Source organism: Pinus tabuliformis, chromosome 1_2, assembly GCF_031772625.1.
Source record: "Pinus tabuliformis cultivar Carrire ecotype Pingquan chromosome 1_2, CPIR1, whole genome shotgun sequence".
NCBI lineage: Eukaryota > Viridiplantae > Streptophyta > Pinopsida > Pinales > Pinaceae > Pinus > Pinus tabuliformis.
The window spans coordinates 1080475003-1080494086 of NC_142298.1; positions in this window are offsets into that span (position 1 = coordinate 1080475003).

A 19084-nucleotide genomic window follows, 5' to 3' on the forward strand; every position below is an offset into this window, starting at 1 on the left:
GCAACTGCTCCTCCTCTCATGGATTCGACCCCTAAGGTTAGGATGAGTTAGTTTCAGCCTATATTATGTATTTTCTTAGTCATTTATAGGTTGGAATCAGTTGGATGTTTGGTTATTAATCAGAGACACTAGTGTAATCAGTATTTGGCAAAAATTAATGAATGAGTTGCAGCTATTTTGGTGGAATACCCGTGGTAAGGAATTTTGACATAGTTTCTTCTTATGTTGCATAAGTTTGAATGTTTTGTACTCCCATATTTCATTTCACTTTTATGATATGTTAATTTTCAAGTTGATAAGTAGAATACATTTTATATTCTTTGTTTTGGGGAAATCTGCATAGTTTGTCCATTTTCTTCAGTTTAGAAAGAATACATGCTTGTCTTGCTCTTTATAGCACCTCAACAGGCTTATCCATCTCACTTCATAGTCCTAAAGTGTTTAAGTTCCTACCTACCTTTCTCTATTAGATGTCTGCAATCATACCCTCATTTGCCCCGACCTAGTCTTTTTGACATAATCCTCTTCCAACAAACCAACCCAAAAATCAAATCAAACAACCCCCCTAAACTTTACATCTATCCTAAAACCCTAATCTATCCAGCCCTCCTAGCTATGATCCTTTGGAGAGATCCCTCTCTGGCTTGGTAGGGCTAGCTATCAAGCTAAAATATTGGTCTATGGTTACCTTAGCTGGACTCTTCCTTAGCCTTGGAGATTTGGAGGAATGATAACACTTCACATTTAGAGTATAATTTACTTTATGGATCGACTATTATCTTTCATATAAAACATGGGTGATACCCTATGCCCAGTGCACATGCTCCCAAACAGTTTGTTGCAATGTGCAGGTTACAAGTCTCAAGTCCTAGGAGATTGTTGATTTTTTCACGAACTCCATATTCAAGTACATGTATCATGCACTTGTTTATGCCTCTAAAATCGTAGCACCAACACTGGGGATAACCACCCAGTCTGGACCTTAGTACAACTCCTTTTCCATTTGAAGTGATGGCTCCGACTAGATGTTATGGGACCAGTTTCCCAATAATGTATGATTTGATGAATGAGTGTTTTAAATGTATAACAAAGATGATAGGTGATTTAATCTATAACTCTGAAAATATACACATATATCTATATAACCTGGGTAATCTTATAACAATGCGATTTTTGATAATTCCTAGCAGACAAATAATCATATAGATGGTTTACTTATCCATAGGAAGATGCATTTAAATAATGATTACTTTGTTTAAGAAATTAAACAAAGTAATTATGAAAACATATCACATGACCTACTGGTATTTATTGCTGACATATATCTCTGATATAACAATTCTAAATCGTTCAGAAGTGACTCAATATAGAATTTCTTGAAGCATGTTAATACATCAACAATAGCAAATTAAATGAAATGCTAATTACATAAAGAACAAGACAAAAAGAACAGTGATAGAAATATCACATGCATTTGAGTCTTGATATGTAAGTAACATTCTGATTCCACCTTTTTATTCTAGAAACTTCCAGGAGATACAAAAATGCAGGTCTTGAAAAAGTTCTTTCACAAAAATCTGAAACCTTGATCCACTACTTATAAAAAAATAAGTTAAGAAGTGCAGAAGTACAACTTCTCAAGTCTAGTTTTTGTACAAATTGAGGACCCCTTCTCTAATAACATGAAAGAGTTTATATAATGGAATTAAAACAAACTGTCTACTAAAATCGCTGCGAGTTGTTGGAACTGCCACTCATTAAAATCTGGGATTTAAATTATTCGTATCTATTTCTTCTCCTGTATTCGCAACTGACAAATTGAAAGCATGTTTTGAATTTCCGGAGGGTGACTCATCCTGGAGTGTAGTTGTCCCGTGTACGTGGCATCTAAAAGCTTGGGGATCATGCGATCAACAACATCGACAAGGCATTTGATGGTCATCTGTTGGCTGTGCGGCTTGACCAAAAAGGACCAGTATGCATCCCAGTTAAGGCTTTGTATTCTGTTGAGTTGTTCATCTTTGGTGGCCAAATCTCGCTTCCATTGATTTTCTAACACTTTCGCTTTTGGAAGCTTACCTGGGGAACAATCGGAAATTAAATTGGCTCCATATAAACCATCATTTATCATTTCAATCACATTATTCATTGTAGACCTAGCCCTGGAGGTAGCCCTTTCTGCCTTTATCAGCTGTGTTTCCCACTCCGAAAACAATATTTCTTTATGCGACTCTTGAATTTTTGGTAGGTTAGCAGCTATTCCTTCTACTGTGCTTTGCCAGGAGAGGTAATTTGTGACCTTCTCATCTGCATCCTCAAATTCTAATCTGGTATTAACTGCTTGATCGATTAGTGATGTAGTTATGATGCATAATGGGTCGATAAGAGATATTTTATGGCAAAGTAGATTGAGCTGTTGAGATAAGGCTTTATTTGCTTCTAGGGCTTCCTTCTTAAATTCCTCAACCTTGGGATAATCTTTGAACTGTTCTATACAGAGTTGTAGCTGTGTGATTTGCTCCTCTTTAGTCTTGATTTCTTGTTGATGTGTCAATTGAAGCTGTTCGAGCTTTTGAGACAACTGTTGTTGTTTTTGGATGGCATGCTAGTCGATCTTCTGTTTCTCCAGGTTTAATTGTTCCTCAAGCTGCTCATTCTTTTGTTTTTCTTCTGCCAACTGTTCTTCAAGCTGATTAATTTTCTGTTGTTGTATTGCTGCCTGTTCCTCAAGCTGATTAATCCTTTGATCCTTTTCCTTGAACAATTGGTTAACCTCAGTTGCCTTATCAATTGTGGCGGCTGTGTATGCCCCTACAAATTGAGATAACTTAGTCAAATCCTCAGAAGGATTGACTTCTGAATCCTTCCATAAAACATTCATAAATTCAGATTGAGGAATTGTGGAGGATGTCTGGTCTATTTTCCTCTTTTTTCTTTGTCTTTTGACTACAACCCTATGTTTTGGACTGTAAAATACATCCAATGGTGGTATTTCCTCAATATTCAATATAATTTCTCCTGAAGGGTTTTTAGGAATTATTTCAATCTCTTTCTTAGCTATGTCTTTATTTGGTGTTGCTTCAATCGCATTATCAGGAACGGTGGGTCGTTGAGTCACGGGTGATGCTAATGTGGTAATGTTTTATCAAGATGGGGTCAATATGAACATCTGTGCTAAGGGGTTCACTGGTATTTCCACGTGTTTCCCATTCACAGGAAATCTCTTCAATAGTCTTCTCCCCACTGTACTCTACTTGCTGAAAAATAGGGGTAGTATTTAGTAAGTGTAGAGGTACTGTCAATAACCTCCATGTCCTGTATTCCATGAATTTGTCCATCTTATTGGCTCCCAATTTGAATTTTGCTAGATGACTTACTTGTGATAATAATTCCGCTGAAGTGAATAAGTCATCAAACTCATCCTTCTCATGTATAAATTTACTAATTTTCACCTGACAGGTGAAATTGAAAGCGACCTTGTTTGGATCATATTGTCTTTTAGGAATTATTGCTAGACCCAGATCCTTTGTTTTCTCTGCTTCTTTCTCAGCATGTTTGAAATCATGCAATGTGTAAGTGCCACAATGGAGGGGAAATGGAGGCCATGCTTGTTTGTTAGAATCTTTAAGGTTTCTAGACATCCCTTTTTCCACTATCTGATATGCTATTTCCCTAGCTAATAGCTTATTTGGAATGTAGAGTGGAAGGACATGAGGGTTAGTAATACTGCCAAAAATCCTAATATAAGTGAACTTCTCCTCCTCGAACCAACTGTCGATTGAAGTTAAGTCAATGCTGGCTTCATCAGACAGCTGAGGAGCAGGTTTATTGAAGATGGCTTGATGGACAGGTAAAATGAAACCATGGCAAATCTTGTATAAATGATTCTTGTAGTTAGACTTCCATAAATATTTATGATAAATATGAATGGGGGTTGGATCCTGAACAGTCCATTTCTAGCCTAGGATGGGAAAGTCGGAATTAAAACAGATTGTGTCCATTATGTAGGCGCTCATATAGAATGGGGGCACAATTCTGGTGGAGACAAATCTGTTCCTTCTATAATCTAGTATTTGACTGGCCATTTTATCTGATAGAATGGTTGCCCAATCCATAATAAAGGAGTTGATTGCTGCTTCTATTAATGGAACCATTTCTATAGAAAATCTAGTAGAATCAGGGCTTCCAAAGAGCCTACATACCATAGCAGCAGCATAACAATACAGAGATGCTAAGGAGTCCACAGAGTACATACCAGAGGATTCATGTTTATGCTTGTTTGGAAAATGTCTCCACTGTTTGATAGGGTCTGACTCTATGTCATTCTCCTTAGCGAAAGCTTCCAGGAATGATTTGTTGTAGTGTTGTTGGGGATCCGACAAGTGATACATTCTCTTGACATCTTCAGGTTTGAATGTCCCGAACATCCTCCCATTGGCTGTGAAGAAAGCTCTGTCTATGATATTAATACTTTTGATTACCCATCTCACTAGATCATTATATGGTAAAACTTTGGCTCGGGCTGCTATTTTATGGAGGAAAGAGCTGGCCAAATCATTGAGCATGCTTTCTGTTCGATCAGTTCCATCAGCTGTTGCTTCTTCTTCTATCTCCATTGGATTTTCTGCTTCAAGTAAAGCATATATGCCTTCCCACGAGATTTTACCAAGGCCTAGACAGGTAGTATATGCAATTAACACCAATTTTGCTGGTCCTTCTTCCACTATAATGGGGGCCTTTGCCTTTCGAGATTTCTTAGACATCTTTCCCAACTGTGCGATCCTGGATCAACTCTGCAAAATGAGGAAGAAGAGCGTAACAGTTGAAAAACTTGAGAGGAGATAATACACAAATTACAGACTGAAAGCAATTACGTGCATTAGATGCCAAAGATCTTATATTGTACATAGCAACCACGGATGAAATCCTTAAAGGACTTAACCATAACTGCTCCTTAATGTTTTACCGTAACTTCCAATGTGAAACTTTAATGTTGAAGCCATATGTCGCATCGTAAGTTTTGTAACGGTCCTTTTTAGAATAGGTGCTGCGACTCTGTGATTTGTGATTAGCGATTGTATTATTTTAATATTCGTGTAATAATCGCGTATCACAAATCGGGAGTTACAAGCGCCACGCTCAAAAGGTTTGTTTGCATAGTTGCGATTGTGATGAGTGCTGAGCTGGCATGTGGAGACGGCGGATTTCAAACTTGGAAAATCATGCTATTTCTTTATAATCGATTTATCCCTATACCGAGTGTATTCATAATATTTTCTAACTCATTTTCATTGAGAGCGCAATATGCAATAATTAAATCGCATCAGAAGATTTCAATGGAGTTTTTTGGATGCTTCCCTATGAATCAGCGATATGCGATTGCGATAGCCTTATCGCATCGCAAGATTTCAATGAAACGTTATGAGTCATCCCTTGGGATATATGATGTGCGCGACACGATAGTTTTATTACATGGTATTTATAAATGGATTACTTTGATAAAACTTCACGATGAGGGTTTTATTATGACTCTAATCGCATTGCACTTTTCTAAATGGATGTTCACGGGTTCTAAAGAATTGCGATTTGCGATGAGCGGTCCTAAATACTCATAAAGCAATTTTTTATATGACTTTTATTTTATTTTACTCAAAAGTTTTATTGCTTTTATTCATATTCTAAAGGGGACCCATTTCTTATTTGGCATTATAAGACTAAGATTTAAAAATTGAAATGGGGGGGTTGTTGTATAGCACAACAATTGGCGATTCACTGGGAGAACCAGTTATCTCTGAAAAATAATGAAATTTCTAAAACTTTCTTAAGTAGAATCAATTGAGGAAAAAAAACAACTGTCTAAGAATTAATTAGATAAAATTTTTACTCTGAATAAACAAAATATCAATTTTGCAATTTCTTTTACAAACCCTTATGATAAAATAAAAACATTTTGGTTTCTTCAAGCTTTGATTGGTTGTTAAAGATAAAGTAGGGGGCTCTTACAACTTAAATTTTAAATTTATTCTTTTGTCACAGGTAGTGCCTCTGCTGCCAGCAAACATCTATAGTCTTGACAGGGTTACCTTTTAACCGTCAATCATTCATTTTTCCATCCATATAAAAGTGTAACTTTTGAAAGATAAATCCAGAAAGATATATCTACATGTATTTTTTATTTTTTTGTTTGTATTTTTATTATTTTTTGGATAAAAAGCCACTGTCCTGGTTTGGGAGCCAGATAATGACAATGCCATTCACCGGTTATAATTGAACTGAACAAGCTGGCTCGTAATGAGACCCCTTGTCTTATGATTATAAGCCATTACCCTGTTTTCGTAAGAAGTATTGGTAATGTCAATTTAATTAGTTCCCTATGATCATGGTACGCAAGCTTGTCATGAGGCCTCTTATCTTTTAAATCAGATATATTTTAGAATTACACTCTGAAAAATCATAAACCTAGTGGATGGGGTGAATGACTTACTCCTTAAGAGTTTATGGATGAAAATCTTAGAGCTGTGGATGCTTAGCTGAAAAAAAGTATTTACCTTTTTATAAATAACCTTTCTCAACCGACAAAACTCAAAATGATTTACTGTATTTTCAAGGTTTGGAAGATTTCACAAATTAAAGAGAATCTCAGAGTTTCACGCTTTATCTAATTTCCAAAATTGTAATCATTTCCTTGAAAATTTCTATTCTTTGAAAGCAAGTATTCTCAATATTCTTTCTAAGAGCTTTTCAATAGTGAAAAGCCAATGGTAGACTATTTAAAACATTATTTCCTAATAGAAACTAGCTTGCATGAAAAAAATATGTACAGGTAAGAAGGGGTTACCTTCTTAAGAAAAGAATTTCTTTAAGATAAGCCCATTCACAAGAAGAGAATCTCCCTTTCCTAATAAATCTTGCAGTAGAAATGTTGATGAACCTATCTTTTCAACGATCTGAAATGGTCCAAGCCACATCTTCTGAAATTTGGTATGCTTACCTTTGTCTTCATGTGCTTTGTCCCATTTCAAAAAGAGATCACCAATCTGTAATGTTTTTGAGCCGATAGAACTTGCATCAAAAGAAGATTTAATGACCTGTTGACGTTTAGCATAAGTAATTTTGGCCTTTTCTCTTTCCTCATCCAATTTAAGGATTTGATCAAACCTTAATTGAATAGAGGAAGAGGGAATTTCTTCAATGAATTGTAATAGGGCTAGATATGGGAGTGCTAAATTTGGTGGTATTACAACTTCTTTCCCATACACCAAGTTAAAAGGAGAAGTACCTATTGAGGCCTTCTGAGTTATGTGATCTGCCCATAATGAAAATATCAAAGATTTATGCCAATTCTTTTGGTTTTGATCAACAATTCTTTTAATAATCTTGATGAGATTTTTGTTAGTTGACTCTGCTAAGCCATTTCCTTGAGGATAGTAATTTGCAGAGTATTTTAACTTAAAACCTCTCTTAAGAGCAAATTCAACTATACTATTTCCAGAAAAATAAGATGCATTATAAAAAATAAGTGTGTTAGGTAAACCAAACCTTGTAATGATGAACTGATCAATAAATTCAATAATTGCATCAGAATTGGCTACCTTTAGTGGAATTGCTTCTACCCACTTTGTGAAGTAGTCTGTGGCCGTGAGGATGTATCTGTGTTGCTTGGAAGAATGTGGAACAATCTCTCCTATAATATCAAGTCCCCACTGTTCAAATGGTTGCTCAATGTTTACTGGTTGTAAAGGAAAGGCTGGTCTCCTTTGTCTTCTGCTAGCAGTTTGGCATATCTTGCATTTCCTTACGTAGTCATGGGCATCTTTAAACAAAGTCGGCCAATAATATCCAACATGTAGTATTTTGTGAGCTATAGTGTCTCCTCCAAAATGTCCATCTATTGGGCCATCATGTAATTCCTGCAAAATAGTTTGTGCTTCAATTTTTTCAAGGCATCTTAATAAAATTGAATCATAATTTCTCCTGAATAACACAATGTCAATGGTTTCAAAGTGTTTGGCTTTTAATCTTAAGGCACATTTGTTTTTGTAACTGAATTCAGGGGGAGCATATCCATTTTAAAGTAAAAGATCAGATCAACATATTGAGATTCCGAATTAGTGATACTTATCTCGTTTACTTGTGCAGTGTCATCTGAATCTTCATGGTCTGGAATATTGGAGGCTCCTGCCAATAACCTGCAAAAACATTACCCTCTAACAATTTTCACTGGTTTAATATCAATATCATACTCTTGTAAAGATGTTATCGATTTAGCTCTCTTCTCTCCTACTTCCCTTTGAACTAACAATTGTCTCACTGTAGAGAATGGGACTATTACTTTAGTGTGTGTTTTTAGGAGGAACGGTCTAAATTTTTTGATAGACTTAAATACAACGAAAGCTTGTTTTTTAACTTCGGAATAATTGATCTCAGCACCTTGCAAATTAGAACTAAAGAAAGATATGGATGCTTCTACTTGCTGGTCATTGATTTGTGTTAAAACAACAACATAATATATTTCAATGGCCAAAGTATACAAAATAAAATGACTAGAAAAAATTGGAGTATTCAATGCAGGAGCATTAGTGATTGCTTGTTTGATCGAGTCAAAAGCCTCTTTTTCGTTATGTCCCCATTTGAAGACTAAAGACATCACAATATCTCATGGATTAAGATACACTGCCGGAGATGTGAGACTACTTGGATATACTGATGTTGATTGGGCAGGCAGTGTGGTGGACTGTAAGAGCACTTCCGGGTACTGTTTCACCTTGGGATCTTCTTCGATATCCTGGATGAGTAGGAAGCAGAAGTCGGTAGCTTTGAGCACCGCCGAAGTAGGATATATTGTTGCTAGCATAACCTCGTGTGAGGCAGTCTGGTTGCGAAAGCTCTTCAGTGAGTTGTTTGGATTTACATTGGATACCACTGTGATTCTCTGTAACAACCAGAGGTGGGATTTGATTATTGAGGAATCCCGTATTCGTCAATTTCTCTAGCAGATAGACATCATCTGGGATATGGTAAGTTGATGAGCAAGGAAGCTCCATCACATTAAGATGATGTACAGGTTGATACACCTTGTTAAAGCCTCGAGGAAAGATCTAATCTGTGATTTTCCAAAACGACTTGGAGTCGGCAAGAAACCTTTGTACAAGGGTCCTAGATGTTGCATACATTGAGCTCTGGGAGCTCCAAGGGCTTGCGGTTCCTACTGGAGCAACATATGACCACAGGGTGACTCACCCTCCCCTGGTGGTGCACACTGGAATAAGATGATTCGCTCTTTTGTGGGACAAGATGATTCACTCTCTTGTGGAACAGGATGATTCGCTCTCCTGTGTAGCAGGATGATTAGTTCTCCTGTGAGGCCTGGATTGATGTGTTCTCCATGGCAGCCTGGATTGATGTGTTCTCCACGGTGATTGTAGCAGGATTGATGTGTTCTCATGTGAGGCCTGGATTGATGTGTTCTCCATGGCAATTGTAGCAGGATTGATGTGTTCTCCTGTGAGGCCTGGATTGATGTGTTCTCCATGGAAATTGTAGCAGGATTGATGTGTTCTCCTGTGAGGCCTGGATTGATGTGTTCTCCATGGAAATTGTAGCAGGATTGATGTGTTCTCCTGCGAGGACAGGATTGATTAGTTCTCCTGTCGAGGCATCCTACCTATGCAGTCTGGGACTCATGGGAAGTACCTCTCATCTGATCAATGAGCAGGGAAATGAAGTTAGGGACCATAGTAGTACCGATGGACGCATCTTTGTAACTACCGTACTCCCTATGCTAGGATGATCTCCGTTGATCTGGGATCAATGATACTGGTCTGGGACCAGTGGTAGGAGTTGTACCATACTATGACGCTGACTTCGGGTCGGTTGAGACTGGTCTGGGATCAGTGGTACATACTCTGAGACTGACTTTGAGTCAGTGGAGGATGATATTGGTCTGGGACCATTGGAGTTGTACTCACTATGACGCTGACTTTGGGTTGGTTGAGACTGGTCTGGGACAAGTGGTACATACTCTGAGACTAACTTTGAGTCAGTATGATACATCCTCGATCATTTCTTCTTCTTCATAATTCAGACAAAAGCAGAGTAGAACAGAACAATGCAAGAGCAGAGCAGAACAAAACAAAACAATACAGATTAGTGCAGGGCAGAACAAGACAAAGCAGAACAGGAAAAATAGAGTAGAGCAGGGCAAGGGTCAGGCTGTACAAGGCAGTGCATTTGATGGATGAATAGTAACGACCGATAGACAGATTGCAGATGAAGTTCTCCATGGTTGAGAGGGAGTGTTAAAATTGGAAACCAGGGCAAAACTTCATGTGGGTCATCTTATTCATGGATAATAATATTTTTATTAGATTCCTCTCGTCGAGAGGTATATGATTGATATAAAGATCATCCAATTCCGATAAGTATTCATGGAGATATGAATTTATTTTGATTATGGAATTATTATCAAGCCGACCTACAACTCATGTAGGCTCAGAAGCCCAACAGTCGCATCTATTCACCCACCAACGTTGTGTATAAATATAAGAGGACTTTTCCTCATTTAGACTCACTCATCTCATCACATCTCTCTCTCTCTACTGTGCAAATATGAGTCTCTTATCTACTGCGCTGAAATGGGTCTCTCTCTCTCTCACGTTTGAAGCCGGAAGCTGTTGAATTTGAAGCTGCAACTGCAGAAGTAAAGATTGACTTACGTGGCCTAGAAGTTCTCCTCTTTGGAACTGAGTTGTAGGTTCATCTGAACCTCCTTTGAAATATGCAACTTTTGGTGGTGGAATGAAGTCAATCCGACGAACGGTTTGCAAGATATCGACTGCCCTAGTTTGAAGCCGGAAACTGCTGAAACTGAAGCTGCAACTGCAGAAGTAAATATTGACTTTCGTGGCCTAGAAGATATCCTCTTTGGAACTGCGCTGTAGGTTCATCTGAACCTCCTTTGAAAGCCGCAACTTTTGGTGGTGGAATGAAGTCAATTCGACGAACGGTTTGCAAGATATCGACTGCCCTAGTTTGAAGCCCGAAACTGCTGAAACTGAAGCTGCAACTGCAGAAGTAAAGATTGACTTGCGTGGCCTAGAATATCTCTTCATCTAAACAACGCTGTAGGTTCATTTGAACCTCCTATGGAAGCCGAAACTTTTGGTGGTGGAATGAAGTCAATCCGACTGTCGGTTTGTTAGATATGGTCTGCCCTAGTTTGATAATGAAGCCGCTAATGCTGATGCTACTGATCTAGGGTTTGCTACTGCTGATATGAATCAGATTTATTGTACTATTTCTCTTTGCTGAATTATTGAAGATAAAAGAAGATTTGATCAAAGGGTTTCCCCACACATTGTGGGGTTTGTCCCTGGCTAGCCGCCATGTTATCGGGAAAAGTGTCTATTTAGAGCTACTCTATCCCACTCAGGTGTGACAGCTACCTTAGAAACAAACAGAGAAAACTACTTTTGTATTCTTCTTTATGAACTATAAACACAGAGGAATAGGATGAACCAACCTGTGTCTTGCGCTAGTTCTTTGATCCAATCTCTCTCCTCTTTGACAGCTTCCAGCTACTTGCTCTCTCACTTGCCCAGCTTCACCAAGTACCTGTAAGATCACAGAAGAAGGAAACTATACAAAGACATGGGTTTATATTCACAAATAACTTAGGATCAGATTTAAGTTAACCATACAAATGTAACAAGCATCAATGAAACACAAGCATGGAGAAGAAACTCAGATAGTTTTATTGATATACAAGAAGATCCAGGAGGAGTTACAACCGATGATTCCTGACCCAGCATCAACCTCCCAGCAAAGAAGTCCCTTCTTCAACCCCAACAAAACATAGATCACCCAATTCTCTGATATGTATCTCAAAAACAACAGAAATTCCTTACAATGTGCAAAATTCCAGCCTCTGGATCTCTGGGATGAGGGATCCATATATAAATGTATGCAAGGAGGATGAGTCAGCTCATGATTTGATTAGTGGCTTCTCTCTGTCAGTTCTTGCTTCCACTTGGAGACTGAAAGCCTCTTACTCATCCTTGGTCAAATTCAGTGAGGCAAGTGTCATTGGAGAAGATTCTGGAAGCTTCCATTACCTTGTGGAATGACTCTGCCACTTGTCATTTCCCGCTCAACGCACCCTGGTAGTGCATTTAGGTGCGTTGCAACGCACCTAGCTAGTGGACTTAGGTGCTATGCAATGCACTTGGCTAGTGGAGCAGCTGAAATGATCCTGATTTGACTTATTCTGAGCAGTTTCTGGTGGAGAACTTCTGGGAGAAGCTGTAATTTGTTGACCTTGTTCCTTTAGGAGTTAGAACAACACTTTTAGGGACTTAGGAGCCCTTGGTTTATGGACATTTCATGCTTAGAGCTGTAAGGCACAAAAATGTCTATAACAGTTGCCCCCTAAAGTATGAGGCCGTTTATCGGGTGAAATGCTTTATTAGGAGGATCTGAAGTTCTTTCAATGCTGGGAGGAGACCTGTAATAAGATACAATACAATACATTATCTTCACATTGTTTTCATGATCTAGCTGAGGCGGGCATTTCCATGCTCAGCTTTATAAATTCATTTTCATGTACATAGGACAGACAATCGTCTGATGGTAGACTGATGATTCTGATAGAGCCATCATCCTTTTGGTAGGATGATTATCTGTGCTGCAATGCTGTACATTTCAATGTCTTTATTTTCCTGAATATATATCGCAGCCCGGATGGATGAAACTAGATCCGGGGTCTTCAATCTTGTCCGATCTTCACTCGAAGTACAAGTCGATCCATGTGAGAAATGTTTTGAAGTCGAACATGGAAAGACATCGCTTGATTACCAGTCAATGATGTAAACTGTTAACAAGCGCGAGAGGAATCACCGATAATGATAATGACCCTCAAGGTACTGCAGTACAATTCACGTGGTGTGAATAAAGGACTTGGCGTCGAACACCACGAAAAATCTTTCGGTCGAAGGTCATTGATGTATACCTGTCACCGGAAGTGAGAAACTTGCCATTGAGGCATGCAAGCTTCAAAGTACTGAATGGGGTGTTCCTAGATCAACTTCTTGGATAATGAGCTGATGTCAACAAGAAGTGATCCGTCATAGGAGGGCCTTAATGAATCCCACATCAATGACACGGAACGGAGCAAATGATTTTGATGGAGGTGAAAACGATCTGATGATATATGGTTCAGGGTGGCGGTCATGAAAGAATGGAGTATAATGTATGGTAGTGGGCGGGACACAGGTGGCCTTTCTGGACGACTTCTCCTGAACATGTCGGCGACACTTATGTGATGGATTGGTAGCATTAACCCCAAATGTGGATGGTATGGCGAGACCATGGCGATGTGACCGATGAATGAAACAACCCAACCCGACTCGGGCACGGAGTGGAAGTGTCATGTTCAAGAGCGACTTGCTACCAATAAAGATTCTTTGAGTTTTCTTCCCAATTTTTCCCCAGTCATTGCTGACCAGTACCTCTTTATTTTTGTCAAGCTTGAGGAGGATAACATATGCTTGTTTTATAATTTGCCCTTCGGGCAAACCCATCGCTATGTTTTAACGAGCCTAGCGATAGTGAAACTCGTTCTCGTCTAAAGACAAGTTTGTCGCTATTAACCTTTTTAACGAGTCTAACGACAAAGATAACTCGGTCCTTTTCATTTTTAGAGAGTCTGAAAAGGTACCTAAAGGTAACTCCAAAATTCCTTTTTCGTCATCTAATCCCTTAAGTCCGAAAAAGTATAAAACAATACAGAAGGGATGAATTTTCGATCGCTTTAATGAGCCGAACAAAACAAGCGCTCGATCTTTTTGTGCAATAATCCCTCAGGTCCAAAAAGATTAAAATCTAGAGGAGGGATAACACTTCCCGTCGCTTTAACGAGCTGGAAGGCCAGAACTCGGCAATCTTTTCATATTTTACGAGTCAGAAAAGAGCTTAAAGAAGACTCGTCTTTTGAGGAACGAGTGATAAAATGGGTAGCAGCTGATTCCAGGTAAGGTTTGGAATTTTCCAATCACAACAGTGTCACAAGGATGGCTAGTGAAATCACTCTTCGCAGTTGTTCCTCAAAATGGGTAAACAAACAAATGGAGGTGAATGATCGGCCAATGGAAAAGTGGAGGTGACGGTGCAAACACGACCAAGGCTTTAACGGCTGAAATGCTACATTCACGGTGGTTATTTACCAGGGGATAGTTCATTTTTTAACGAGCTTAAACGCGGGTGGAAACATTTGTTTGGTGCGGGTTTATTTTTTAACGAGCTTGAACCTTGCGGTAACACTGCTCGATTAATGGTCTTTACCATAAATAGCACTGTCTTTCCAAAGATCGTACTGTATTTTCAACTGCTTCATCAAACTAGTCAGAAATGAACAATATTTGCTTGAAAACGAGATTAAAACGCTAATATCTTACTTTGAACTATGTAAAAGTAATTGAAGTGTTTTTTACCTCTCATTTTACCATTTCATTTGAACTTGGTTTGTTGGAGCTTTGGAGGTGCTTTCCCCTTTGATTTTCATCAGTTGATTTTGGGAGATTCTGTGGACGATTCTCGGTGCCGTCTGGATTAGGTAGGAGCTAAACCTGAGCTCTTTCATTTCATGGTTTCCATTTTGCATTTTGAGCCTAATTCCCTGCTTTTCTGAGCCCCTAGGGTTTGAGGGACTCGTTTTGCCATCAACGCACCCCCAGTGTATCGAAACCTGCGTTGAATGCTGGCTTGTATGAAGGCAGTTTGACATTCAACGCACCTAGAACACTGCTGTAGGTGCGTTGGGTGCAGAAAGGGAATTTGTTGCACAATTTTTGATGGAATTTTTGCCTGTTTCTCACCAAAATCAGGATCTAACTCCTCTCTTGTTTGGTTTTTCAGAGATCTTGGAGCAAGATGACCCTTACATGGCGAGAACGTGAGCATGAAGAAGAGGACATGATTGCCCTACATGATCCAGTTACAGTGAACGCGCTGCGGAATTGTGGCTTGTTGAAGTTCTTCCGCATTTCTAGCATGAGACAGTAGATTAACTTACTGCAGTATTTGCTCGATGCTTGGGATCCTATCAACCAGGTTTTCTAGATTAGGGGCAAATCTATCCCCTTGACTACAGTAGACATCTATTTCTTGACTGGCTTGTCGAGGCGGGGTGCCCCTATCTCTTTGTCAGGTTTGGCCCAAGGAGGCGATTCTATGAGAGATTATGTCCGCCGGTATTGCAGAGAAGGATCTCAGCCGAGTAAAGACGGCAAGATCATCATCCGTGATGTCACTGACAGGTCCCTTAGGACTGTCCTGTTTACTTTTGGTAGGATGGCCGGTAGTGCGTCTCTTCATGTAGCCAACAGATCCTATATGCAGCATGCCTTGGAATGCCTCCAACCAAAGGTGTTCAACTGGTGCGACGTAGTACTTCTTGTGATGAAAGAACAGTTGACCAAGATAAAGAACGGGAGGTTGAAGAACTTTGGGTATGGTTCTATTTTGACCGCCCTTGCCTTGGAGAAGATACCACTGATGCAGCCGCAGTACATTGCACTCGATTTACCTTCTCCTACTGAACCACGTATGCAGAGATGGGTTGACCATATGTCTAGGCATGTTGGTCAGTCTCAGATTTCATTTTCTGACACCTTCTTCAGGTGGTTTGATCGTTAGGAGGTGGTTTATTCCGAGTATCCATATGCTGGCATGGACTTCTGGGGTGATCCAAATTTAGTACTGCCGGATGGCGAGCAGTGGGGTACTATTGGTAAAATCTCTGACCATATTGTTGTTTACTGTTTTTGTTTATAATGTCCTTGTGCTTTGTTCTATGAAGACTCTAATCAAACTCACGTGTACATGTAGATGTTGGTCTTGTTCGTCCAATAGTTCGCCTGAGAGTACCAGCTGTTGCCCCAGCAGGAGAGGCCACTGGAAGGGCTATTCTTCGCGACCTCGATGTGGCCGAGACTCTCACAGCTTTGCAGGAGCAGGTTGAGGGCCTCACTCTTGGTATACCAGATGTGACGACTGACGAGCTACCTTTGCGGTTACAGCGGCATACTACTGGTGTGCCCAGACGATGGACTCGTCTCCTACGCATGATCGCACAGGCTGTGACTTGCTATCACGAGCATCATTAGACTAGGGTGCCCCCTAGCATTTTGAGTTTTTGGGTCGCGTGACCGATTTTGTCTTGGTTACAGAACATTATATGTAAACCATAAACAACTATATATATTTTTGATTTTCGGAGTTTTATTTTGGTTGAGCTACATGATCCACATGTAAAACATTGATGATGTGTTTCTTTTTATAAATGTTGCAAATGTCTATCTAACACATAGTTTGCTAATGAGTCGGTTAATGTGTTTAAGTTTCTGGAAATATGTTGGTATTGAATAAGATCAAATTGTCTTTCCAAAATCTTAACCCTTAGGAACATGCGATAAATAGTTGGGTTTCAGACGGAATATATACCATTGAGTTGTAGTATTACGAGCTGTGAGTCTAGCCTGACAATTAGCCGGTGTATACCATGAGTGATGGCATCAGAGAGAAGTTCTATCAACGCGCTATACTCAGCGATATTATTCATTGATCGACCAATACATACACCTCTGAAACTTACTAACTCGCCGCTTGGATCAAAAATGGCCCAGGCTGCAGAGGACAGGTTCCGCGAACTACGACTCGCTCCGTCGGCATATCCAACTCATGGCTCCAATGGGTTTGACATCTGCAATAAATGTAAAAAGGTGGATTACTCGACCAAAACAAACACTTTAGCGAAAACAAAAATATAACAAAAGCATATTGGTTACTACTACGCGTAGTAACGCTTGAGGTACAACCCATTACGAGGTTGCGCTAGTGGAATTCCGTCATAATCCATTAAGTCGTAGGCTCCCTTTGCTAACACCCGCTTAACAATATAGGGGCCCATCCATAAAGACTTAAATTTACCTACTCCCAATTTATCAGATTCTTTGTCGTAAAGCAAGACCAAGTCACCTTCTAAGAAGACACGGGGTTTGACATTTTTGTCGAACTGCGCCTTGACTCGTTTCTTATGGGCTTCGTTAGCCAAAGCGGCGTCACGACGGGTTTCATCCAATTGGATTAATTCCAAGAAATGAGCCTCTTCTTCTGAAGTTTCGGGGAGGAGATCAATTGCGAATTTGAGAGACGAGATTTCACACTGGACTGGTAAGATTGCTTCCAGGCCATATACCAGTTGGAAGGGTGTGAACCCGGTTGCATTCCTTACCGATGTTCGGTAAGCCCACAAAGCTGAGTACAGGACTAGTTGCCATCTTCTTTTGTGAACTCTGATCATCCTTTGCAACATGCGTTTCAGGACCTTGTTGATCGCTTCAACTTGTCCGTTGGCCTACAGATAATATGGAGTAGAGCTGTCGTGAGACAACCCTAGTTTGGCAACTAATTCAACCATCATGTGATTGTGGAAATGCGATCCATGATCTGTGACTATAGCCTATGGTACGCCGAATCTGGCGACTACATGATTGAAAAAGAAGAGGGCAGCTGTTTCACCAGTATTATCTAATGTAGGCATCACTTCGGCCCATTTGGTAAAATAGTCAACTACGACTATGATATACCCATGCCCCCCGGTCGAGGTGGGGTTACATGTCATGAAATCGATGCCCCATTTGGCGAATGGCCCAACAACAACTATTGGCTGTAGAGGTGCGGGTTGTCTTCTGGTTTTGCTATCAAAAATTTGACAAGCATGGCAACTTCTGATTGTGGTTATGCAATCTTTGAACATTGTTGGCCAGAAGTATCCTGCTCGTAAGATTTTTTGTGCTGTAGCATATCCATATTGATGTCCCCCACACGCGCCTGAATGACACTCATTCAGGACTTTTTCAGCCTCCTCATGGGTGAGGCACCTTCTCAGAACTGTATCAATACCACGACGGTAAAGTGTATCACCGACGATCATGTAGTCTTTTGCTTGGTATCGTATACGTTTTTGTTCAGAGTGGGAGGTGTTTGGCCTAAATTTTTGGGTTTGGAGATAAATTATCATATCCCCATACCACTCATTGCTTGTAGATATCAGAAACAAACTTTCATCCACGATTGTTTCTTCAGATGTTTCATCGTGGACGACGATGGGAGATCGCATAATAATTCTGCGAAAACTAGAGCTTTCTTTGATTTGGATTTTACAAATTCCAGATCAAACTCTTGAAGGATTGCTATCCATTTTGAATATTTGCCCCCCAGCAACTGTCGCGACAATATATAAGTCATGGGGTTTCAATCTGACAGAATGGTAGTCTTCTGAAAGAGGACATAGTGTCGAAATCTTTGTATCGCTTGAACAGCTGCAAGCGCTAGTTTTTCAACATAAGAATATTTTCTTTCTGTATCATTTAAGTTCTTATTTAAATAATATATAGGATGTTCAATTCCATCGACTTCTTGGACTAAAACCATTGCGATGGTCGTATCTGCTGCAGCCAGATACATGTTAAAATCTCTTTGATAATCAGGGGCGCACATTAATGATGCTTTCATTAGGGAATCTTTTAAAGAATCAAAGGAAGCTTGCGCGACCTGATCCCAGACAAAGGGTACCCCCTTTTTCAAGAGACGAGTATAACCTTTAGCAAGTTCAACATAATTTGCAATGAACCTCCTCAGAAAGTTTGCTTTCCCTTGGAGTTTCTGAATCTGAAGCAAATTCGAAGGTGGAGGCAAATTTATGATTGCCTGGACCTTACACGGGTCGAGACGAATCCCATCCTTGGAGACTACAAAGCCAAGTAAACGACCAGAACTAACGCAAAATACACATTTGTGCGGATTGAGTCGTATCTTGTAGTGTCGGCAACGTAGAAATATCGCTCTTAAATGCTGCGGATGATCAGTCCGCTTTCGCGATTGAGCCGGAAGGTTGTCGAGGTATGGTTGAATGATGTTTTTGATGTCATGGAAGGCATAATTCATTGCCCTCTGAAACATCTCCCCTGCGTTCTTTAAACCAAAGGGTAATTTTCGATATGCGAATGTGCCCCACGGACAAATGAAT